The 10,811-nt window shown below is 36.4% G+C and overlaps 1 long non-coding RNA gene across 1 annotated transcript; it reads left to right on the forward strand.

Annotated features, from left to right (window-relative positions):
- Nucleotides 1–4,379: 4,379 nt before the first annotated feature.
- On the forward strand, nucleotides 4,380–9,618 carry LOC136324015 (uncharacterized). The gene is made up of 3 exons (XR_010729040.1): nucleotides 4,380–4,426; nucleotides 8,746–8,904; nucleotides 9,486–9,618. It is a non-coding gene; the product is annotated as an uncharacterized lncRNA (long non-coding RNA).
- The last annotated feature ends 1,193 nt before the right edge of the window (nucleotides 9,619–10,811 follow it).

Below are 10,811 nucleotides of genomic sequence, written 5' to 3' on the forward strand. Positions count from 1 at the left end.
AAACTCTTATAACAATCTTATTTGGTGTACCTATTTTATTGTTCTTAAGTATTAAATGCATGAAATAATAAACTCTTTCATTATATCATTTTTTATACTTAAAATGGTCATTAGGGCAGAGAACCAGCTGTTAAATTATTTGATTTCTACCACTGCCTGTTACCCCTGTAATTACTAACGTGCACTGTCAAATCGTCATCTGAGGTGAGCTGAATCAAAGTCAGACAAGAAATTTACTTGAATCATAGAATCACAGCTCTCAGGTTGAAACAGAGATTTATCAGACATCCACCCAATATTTCTCTACTTACCTCCCCTCCTAAGTATCACCATCTTGTGCTCATCTCCTGGAGGCTGACCTAACCTGAGGCAATGCAAAGAGGATTTGGAATGAAAAGTCTTGGGTTGGAGGCCTGGGTCCTGACTCTGGTTTATCAGTCACACAACATTAGACCTACTCATCTTCAACTACAATATGAGGAGGCTAGACAGACTAGTTGATTGCCAACATACCATGCAGTTCAAACTTCTCTAGGCAGTGACAAAGAACGCATCAGCTACAATGATAATAATTTTTATGTGTTGACAGTTCTGATATTAAAAAGTACTTCCTTGTACAAACCCCAAATGTGCTTCCAACAGTTTCTACACATGTATGAGTTTTTTATACAACCCAAGTATAATTCTGCTTCTATATAACAGTCATTCATATAACTGGAGACAGATATTCATCTCCATCTATCTGCTTCTCACTCAGTTCCCTTTACCACCCATCTACCTAATCATCCTACTTATTTTACTCAGAATACATAACAACTGTCCACATCCCTTTGAAAAGTGGCCATCAGAACTGAACAGTCACAGAAACAATCTGACGAATGCCAAGTGATGAACACCATCATCTAGCTTGTTTAGCTAATGTACTTCTTTTCTTATATTCCAAAATGGCATTACCTTTTCAGCGACTACATCACACGGTCTCTGTCACAATACCTTCTTTTATTCATTACTTCTACCAGTCTTTATGCAGTTAGAATTTTACTTTTATTTCCGTAAGACTAATTTATTAGATTTAAGCTATTTGGTGTGACAAGCTGAAATCTTCTTGAATCCTTGGTCTAGCCTAAAAATATTTGCCATCAGGCAACATTTTCACCCAAGTTACTGATAAAATATAATTATTGTAAGATAGTCAAGAAAACAGACCTAAAGTGAACTATTAAAGACTGCCCTCCATATTGACATAAATCTGCAAGATTTTGGCCTCCAGGCTGCAAAAGGGCAGATCCCAGATTACCTTATCCTTGCCACTCTCTGACTCCACCTTTGCCAGCTTACTTATACTCCATGGTCTTTTCTTTTTGTGGCCCCTACAATAATACTGACAGATAAACACACCCAGGACTTGGTGTACTTTGAGAGAAACTGCTGTCTTAAACAGTAATAATATGAAGAAAGCTGTCAGAAAAGTAGAGAAGTTCATATTCAGTGCAACATGGTGTAATGAAAATAATGTGGGAGTTGGAGTCAGATCACCTGAGATCGATCCCAGTTCTGTAACTCACTCACTGGGTAGCCTTGAGCACCCCATCACTATCAGTGCCCTCATCTTGAAAATAGGGATAATAACAATGACCTCACAGCATTGTTTTGAGCATTATAAGCAATCCATGCAAAATCTTAATACATTATTGGCACATAATGAGCATGCAATATAGTACTATTATTATTATTATTACAGTATGGTGAGAGATAGACTAAAACAATAACTGCATGCACACAAAGACAATTAATCCCAAGAACAAAAGAGGAGAAAATGAAGACCTGAATTCTGTAAGTATTAATTAATGTTCCACAAAAGAAAGAATTCATGGTCTAAAAAGGGTAGAAATGAGGGTATTAAACAAAGTCTTTAAAACATAAGCATATTTTTATCTGATTGGATCTAAAAAAAGATATGTCATACCATTTCATTTCTTATTTTTTCCGTCCCATGAACTGTTATAGGGCCCAAGGACACTAAAATGACTGCAATCCTGTCAATACCAGAGTGAGCAGAAACACAATTTGGGAGGTGGGGTGCAGAGACATAAACAAATCCTTAGAATAAAATATCACCAGTGCAACAAAAGAGATAAACAGAGTACATGAGAGAAATACAAGCTATCTGTAGATGTCAGGTAAGATTTTATGAAGAATGTGATGATTATCAAAGGTCTTAAAGAATGAAAAGAAAGTAAGGTTGAGGGGCACGGCAGGCAGTAAGGATAGTAGGTAGATATTCTGAATAGTGGTGGACCACAGAAGGTTCATCCAAGGAGCTTTGATTTGTCTAGAGTGAATTTCTCTTAAAATAGAGATGAGAAGAGGAACAGCTGGGAAGATACAGGTTTGTGCCTAATGTGAAGGGGCTTGTTTGTCAATAAAGGAGTTTGTAATTCTATAGGCAAGGAGAAAACAATTTAGGAAATGACAATTAGGAAAAGATAATATTAGAAGGTAAATCAGGCAACCTACTAGTAGAGGGGCTGGTTATGACATTGTTTACAAATATTCAACTGAAAGACGGTGATGTGTAGAACTAAAATTGCAGCACTGGAGATAGAGAAATGGGCCCATATGTAAAGAATGTAAGGCTAGGTGCAGTTTACATGATGTGGCATGATTAAGGGGATATAAAGAATTGGGAGAAGTAAAAAATGACTTTGTGTAACTTGAGAAAGTCAGTGGATGGGGATGTAATTAACCAATATGTAGACATCTGGAAGACAATATTGTTAAGGGCATGATAATGAGTTCATATTTGAACAGTATAGACTAAGATAACAGACATTAAAATGAATATGTAGGGGCCCTGGTCAGTTAGCTCTGTCAGTTAAGAGCATCGCCCCAAAATGACAAGTTTTCAGGTTCAATCCCTGGTCAAGGCACACATGGGAAGCAACCAAAGAATGTATGACTGAGAGGCACAACAGATGAATACTTCCTTACCCTCTCCCCTCTCTCTCTTCTTCTTTCTCTAAAAAAAAAAAAAAAATCAATGAAATTAAGCCCTGGCCAGATAACTCTGAAGCATTGTGTTGGAGCATGGAAGTTACCGGGCATCAAACCGGTAACTTCCATGCTCCAACACAATGCTCCAGGGTCATAGCACATAGAGGAGCAGCTCAATGTTCTTGTCTCTCCCTCCCCGCCTCTCTCAAATGCATAAACAAACAAACAAAAAAACCCAAACAAATAAATAAATGAATGTAAAGAAATAACATGAAGCTGTAGGGTTCAACATAACAGTCAGAGAGAGGTCCAGGATGGGAGTTTCCTCTACGTGTATGAAAATACATATGCTTTCTCAGGAGAGGAACATGGAACATGTCTGATACACCAATATGATCACCTTGAAGACAACTTTAAAACAGACTACTGACTTGTGCCTAATAAACTCATGCTAGCTCCTAGTGATCATTGCTTCTACCGCAAGAGCTCATTATTCGCTCTTTTAAAAGTTAAATTCAATTTGCCTGTTTTCTCTCCATCCATCATAATTTCTAGATCAACATTCATCTCATGGCAAGTTCTCTCAGCATCCAGTAATAGGATTCACAGATACAAAGAAACGTGCAGGTAGGTGCTTGTATCTTCCTACCATAAACTGAATTGAAGTTTTTCATATATGTGTATTTTACCCCTTGAGAGACAAGAATAGATATAGATATTTATCAAGCACCTACCAAGTTAAAGTGGAAGTTTACAAAGAAAAGTAGAAAGTGTGAACCCTACACACAAAGAAAACCTTCATACTGAGTAAAATAAGTAAATCAGAAAAAAACGAAGAACTGTATGATTCCATACATAGGTGGGACACAAAATTGAGACTCGTGGACATAGATAAGAGTGCAGTGGTTACCAGGGGGAAGGGAAGGGTGGAGAATGAGGGGGATAGGGGAAGGGGAGGGGCATAAAGAGAAACAAAATACTGTATAGGGTGATAGAAGATGATTTTACTTTGGGTGATAGGTATACAGCATAATCGACTGTCCAAATAGGTGGAGATGTTTTCTCTAAATCTATGTACTCTGGTTGACCAATATTACCCTGTTAAATTTAATTGTCTAAATAAAAAAGAAAATTAAAAAAAAGAAAACCTTCAATAAAATCTGCAATATATGTGGTTTGTATCATTTTGAAACTTAGTGAAGCAAGTACAGATGAGTACGTGAGGAAGTTAAGTAGTAAACACATGTCGCTAAAGAAATAGAGGTGGAGATGTGGGTGGATCCGGGTTTGGTTAGAAATGAATCAGACCAACCTACAGAGAACAGCTCCTCCTTGGATAGACATGCTATAAAAAGGTCATTATCGTAGACTGCAGCACCCAGCAAGCTCCTTCGGGCTACATCCTATCCTACTTGCTCTTCTGGTGAGAAAAGTAAGTAAGGGGAAATACATCTAACTTTGTCTACTTGGCGCTAAGTAAGGTGGAGATCTGGATGTTCAAATACTAAGGCAAAAAGTTCTGGATAAAGGGGGGTTCTTTATTTTTAGTGGAACTGTTACTAAAAGTTTATTTCCACGTGAAAGGAAAATGAAGGCATAATTTTTTTTCTATGTTGCTACTCAATTCTCTCTTTATATTGTTGTCCATTTATTCATTCATTCAACAAATATATATTAACTACCTTATATTTCCAAGTGCTGCTCTTGGCTGATTATGCAATGGTGAACAACAAACTCCCTGCTCTTAGGTTACATTTTAGTAGGGGAGACTTTCAGTTACAAACAACAAAATAAATTTTCACACAGTTATAATAACAATTAAGAAAATAAGTAAGTGATGTAGTCAAGTAATAGGAGGAGGAAACTTTAGATGCAGGGGGAAAGAATGGCCAGGAAAGACCTCTCTGGGGAATTATCTTTTGAGTTGAGATTTTAATGACAAAAGGAAGCAGTGAAGGCAAAGGGCAAGATTCTAAGGCAGAAGTAAACTTTTTCAAAGACCAAGAAAAAGCTAGCGTGCCTGGAGCATATTTAACAAGAGGAACAAGGGTAGGGGTATGTAGTGATGTCAGAGAGATAGAAAGGAGCCAATCATGTAAACAGGGGAATAGCAGCGTTTGTACATCATTTTAAGTACTTGAGATGTCATTGGTGAGTATTAAGCAGGGACAGTAACATAATTGAATGTATGTTTTTAAAACATTGTTTTGGGCTGCTAAGTGGAAAAAAGGATAATAAGATCACAAGGGTCACAGAAGAAATGGATCAAATGCAGATTTAGGTGCGAGTTGATGGGAATAATAGAAATGGTGAGAAAGAACTCTTTGCTGGAACAAAAATCTAGATGTTATCCATGACCCCTATCTTTTTATTTCCATCCACCTACATCTTCCCCTTTGGCAATATCAGCTTGTTCTCTGTATCTCTAGATCTGTTTCTTTTTGGTTTGTTTTACTCATTTATATATTTTTTGATTACACATGTAAGTAAAAGCATATGGTATTTGTCTTTTTCTGTCTGACATATAACACTTGGCACAATACCTTCTAGATCAATTCCTGTTGTTGCAAGCAAATGGTAAGATTTTGTTCCTTTTTATGGCTGAGTAATACTCCACTATATATAGGTACTATATTATTTATCCATTCATCTATCAATGAACACCTTGGTTACTTTCATATCTTCCTGGCTATTGTTAAGTAATGCTGCAATGAACAGAGGGTACATATATTTTTTAGAATTAGTGTTTCTGTTTTCTTTAGATAAATACCCAAAAGTGGTATTTCTGTGTCATATGGGAGCTCTATTTCAATTTTTTTGAGTAATCTCCATACTGTTTTCCATAGTAGATGCATTAATTTACAATCCCACCAACAGTGCACAAGGCTTCTCTTTTCTCCACATCCTTGCCAACACTTGTTGATGACAGCCATTCTGACAGGAGTTAGATGGTATTTCATTGTGGTTTTGATTTGAATTTCCTTGACAACAAGTGATATCGAACAACTTTTCATATGTCTGTGGGCTGTCTCTGCATGCTCTTTGGAGAAATGTTTATTCACATCTTCTGCTTATTTTTTAATTGTATTGTTTGTTTTTTGATGCTAAGTTGTATAAGTTCCTTATGTATTTTGCATAGTAACCCATTATGAATATATCATTTGCAAATGATATCTTCTCCCACTCAAGAAGTTATCATTGTATTGATGGTTTCCTTTGCTGTGCAAAAACTTTTTAGTTTTATGTAGTCCAATTTGTTTATTTTTGCTTCTGTTTTCCCTTGCCCAAGGATACATATCCAAGAAAATATTACTAAGACTGATGTCAAAGAGCCCTTTATTGGTTAAATCTGCTGTATATATGCTCCCACTCTTTCAATTTCTCTTTTCTCTTTTACTAGGGTCTTCAAATAAACAGGCATTCCTACTTTTAATACAGTCTAATTTTCTCTTTATGACTAATACTTTTTGAGTTCTATTTAAGAAGTATTTCTTTACCCCAGGTTTTGAAGATATTTTCCTATGTTACCTTTTTCTTTCTTTTTTTTTTTTACATGTAAAATCCACCTGAGAACTACTTTGTTTTTCTGTGTGAAAATTCAATTAATCCAGCAGCATGTTTCCAAAAAAAAACAAAACTATGCTTTCCCCACTGAATAGCACCACCACTATTGTCATAAATCAAATGTCTATAGATTTGGAACTATATTATCTTTGATTGCCCCATTTGTTCCTTTTGCACCAATGCTATGCTCTCTTCCTTGAAAATATACTTTGACTTCTAGTATGTCCACAAACTCTGTCTTCATCAAGGTTGTCTTGGTTAATCTTGGGCCTCCATATCCCTATATAAATTTTAAAAATTACTTGATCAATCTTTATTTTTAAATTTTCAGGGATTCTAAGTGGGATTTTATTGCATCTATAAATGAATTTGTGGTGGTTTGACTTCTTAACAATACTGAGACTTTCAACTCATAAACAAAGTATAATCTTCCATTTATTTAAATTTTCTTTAATTAACTTCAATAACATTTATAATTTTCTGAGCACAGACCTTTTATATCTTTCATCAGATTTATTCCTAGGTATTTCCAATGTTTTATGCTTCTCTAAATACCACCATTTCTTGTTCATTTTCTAATTGTTTATAAATTTTGTATAGAAATACAATTTATTTTTGTGTCTATCTTATATCCAAAAACACTGTTTATTTTCTACATGCAAAAACCGTATCATTCTGTGAGTGATGACAGTTTAGTAACTTCCTTTCCAAATATTGTTTTAAATTCTTTTTCATAACTTGTTGCTCTGGCTAGGACCTTCAGTACATGTTGAATAGGATGATAGCAGCTATACTAATTTTATCCCCAAATTCAGAGAGGAAAGCTTTCAACATTTCACCTTAAAGTATGATGCTTGCTATAATGTCTTCATTTATATAATTATCTTTGAATTTATAAATCAAAATTAATGTTGAATTTTATCAACATTATGGCTTTTTCGCACCTATTAAGAGGTTCGTATAATTTCCCCTATTCTGTTAGAGTAGTTAATTTGATCAGTTCTGAAATGTTAAATTCAACTTGAACTTTTGAAATATAACTTATTTAGGATACATAATATATTCTTTTTATACAACACTGGTTCAGTTTACTATTATATTCTATCATATTTTTACGCATGTTGTTACAAAAGAAAATTTTGTTTCTTATAATATCAGTATGAGGTCACAATACTAAAGTTATGCTGGATTCATAAAATGAGTCTCTGAAGCATTTGTGTGATGTTACAGGTGTTTCTGTCTTACAAATAAAATGAAATTCAGCAGTACTGTAAAGCAATCTGACCTGCACATCCTCTTCCATTCTAGAAGTTCATTTAAGATTTATTTTCTTTAATAAAGATAGGAGAACCATTGATGTTTTCTATTTCTTGTGTTTCTGTTTTGGTAAGAAGCATTTTTCTAGCAATGTGACCATTACATTTAAACTTTAAAATTAGTGCTATAAATTTTTGAATACCATGTTCTTATCTTTTTAATGTCTATAAAATCTATAGCAATGTCTCCTTTTACTTGCCTAATATTCATTACTTATATCTTTGCTCTTTTAATCTTTTCTTGATTAATCCCTCAGGATTCATCAATCTTATTAGATTTTTCAAACATCTTGGCTTTGTCAGTTTTCTAAATTTGTATTCCATTTCATTAATATCAGTTCTTTTATTCTTTTCTTTGTTGTTCTTTAAAAAAATTTAAGGTGTATGCTCAGTTTATTGATTTGGGGGGGGCTCCTTTTCCTAACATATGCAGTTAAGTCTCAGTCACTTGGCTTTCAGAAATAATTGTCTCTCAACAAACTGGTCACTTAGCAAATTTGCTTTTAGAAAACTGATTTTCAGCAAATTAGTATGAGTAAATTTTCCTACTTTGGAACAGTGAGCCTTTCTACTATCCTGCAGTGGGCAATAGCCAGATCATCAAGAACAGAGCACCCTGAGATCTATGAGACTATCTAAATCCTGCTGTGAATGGGTTCGTGGCCAAGAAATTGGCAGTGCTCATCATTTAGTCAAGCTCTGTGTTGATTCTCACTATGCACATGGTAGAGAAGTTTTCATGGTCAACTTCCATTTTAAGACCTGAACTACTTAAGAGAAGATATATATTTAAAATATGAAATGAATAATTATAATTGATATGACTAAGAAAAAAATGCAAAAAGAGTACAGTTTTATTTCTTCTTTCTAGGTTCAACTCTATTTCCAAAAGATGTCTACTCTTCTGGAAAACATCACTGCCATCATCAACATATTCCAACAATATGCAGAAACAGACAAAGACACTGACACGCTGAGCAGAGAAGAGCTGAAGGAACTTCTGGAAATGGAGTTTCACTCAATTTTGAAGGTAAAAATATTCACTGGGATTAAAGAGTATAGCACTGAAGTATGCATTAATAATCAAAAAAAGGATTATTGCAAATTTTGGGGAACTATATCTTCAGCAATAAAACCATATATAAATTTGTTTCTCACCCTTTATGTCTATTACACAAACATATACAGAGTGTGTGCAAAAACACATCCCCTCTGTGAAGGACAATAATAGGAATATTTAATGACAAAAAATAAATACTAATTAGTTAGACTTTCATTATATTCTCTCTACATCATAAACAATAAGAGAGTGAATTGAAAAGACAGTTCAATTGTAGGCTTTATAATATATTGATATTTCAAGAAGGAAAAAGTTCTTAACCATCAAATATTTTCATATCACCATATGTGTTTAAGATATTTTTCTTTTAGTCTATTACGTTGAGTTATCCACTGAGTCACAATAAGCTAAAACAAATTAAAGAAAGAAAGACCAGATTTGGTTAAAATTTAAGCAGTAAAATACACATTCTCTAAGTGGAATTAGAATTGTTTGATTGATAACATGAGTCTGCCTAATGGATTTTCTCTTTCTGTATACATTCCTTACAGAATCCAGATGACCCCGAAACTGCTGATGTCTTCATGGATATCCTTGATGTAGACCACAACAAAAAATTAGATTTTGAAGAATTTTTACTAATGGCATTCAAATTGGCTAAAGCATACTATGAGTCTAAAAGAGGACAGAATATACAGACATCAGGAAAAAAGCAGACAAAGAAGAGATACCATAAGAAACATGGAGAAAATAATGCTGAACAGGAAGAGAAAGAAAAGGAGCATGAAGGAAGAAAAAGAAAATCCGATCATTCGAAAAGTGATAGAAAGGAAAAAGAATCAAGATCAAAGAGCCCAAAAGGACAAGGAAAGAGAAGACATGGATTGAGTTCTGAAAGAAGAAATAAAAAAAGAACTACAGAAGGGTATGAAAAAAACAATCATACGTCAAGTGCGCACACCAGGTCCATTTCAAGGCACCAGCATGGGTCCATCCACGACCGGTCAGGAGAAAGCTCTGGACGCTCTGATACCCGTGGAGGGCAGAGAGTCCGTGATGGTGGCCACGATTATGCACAGGGACAGTCGGAGTCTAGCGCCAGAGGAAGACAAGGATCAAATCAAGCACAGTCCAGAGACAGTTCAAGGCGATCAGGGTCTCGTCAGGCAGACACAGCCTCTCGAGGACACGATGTCTCTTCCCGTGAGCAGTCTGGACCAAGCTCCAGAAGAAGACAAGATTCCCAGCAGGAGCAGTCACCAGACACCTCCAGACACTCGGGCACTGGACGTGGACAATCGCATTCTACACGTGGGACAAGACACCAGGGATCCAGCAGTAGTCAGGCCAGCGACAGCGAAGGCCAGTCTGAAGAATCAGCTAGACAATCCACCTCAACCCATGCGGACACCGGGTCCGGTTCAAAGCGCCAGCATGGGTCCGCCCACGATCGGCCAGGAGACAGCTCTAGACGCTCTGATACCCGTGGAGGGCAGAGAGACCATGACCGTGGCCATGATTATACACAGGGACAGTCAGAGTCTGGTGCCAGAAGAAGACAAGGATCAAATCAAGCACAGTCCAGAGACAGCTCTAGGCGATCAGGGTCTCGTCAGGCAGACACAGCCTCCCGAGGACACGATGTCTCTTCCCATGAGCAGTCGGGATCAAGCTCCAGACGAAGACAAGAATCCCGGCAGGAGCGGTCACCAGACACCTCCAGACACTCGGGCACTGGACAAGGACCCTCATCCTCTGCATCCAGGACAGGCAGGCATCATGGACCCAGTAGCAGTCAGGCCAGCGACAGCGAAGGCCACTCTGAAGATTCAGCTAGACAGTCGTCCTCGACCCGAACGGGGACTGGGTCCAGTGCA

This window comes from Saccopteryx bilineata, chromosome 2, assembly GCF_036850765.1.
Source record: "Saccopteryx bilineata isolate mSacBil1 chromosome 2, mSacBil1_pri_phased_curated, whole genome shotgun sequence".
Taxonomy (NCBI): Eukaryota; Metazoa; Chordata; class Mammalia; order Chiroptera; family Emballonuridae; genus Saccopteryx; species Saccopteryx bilineata.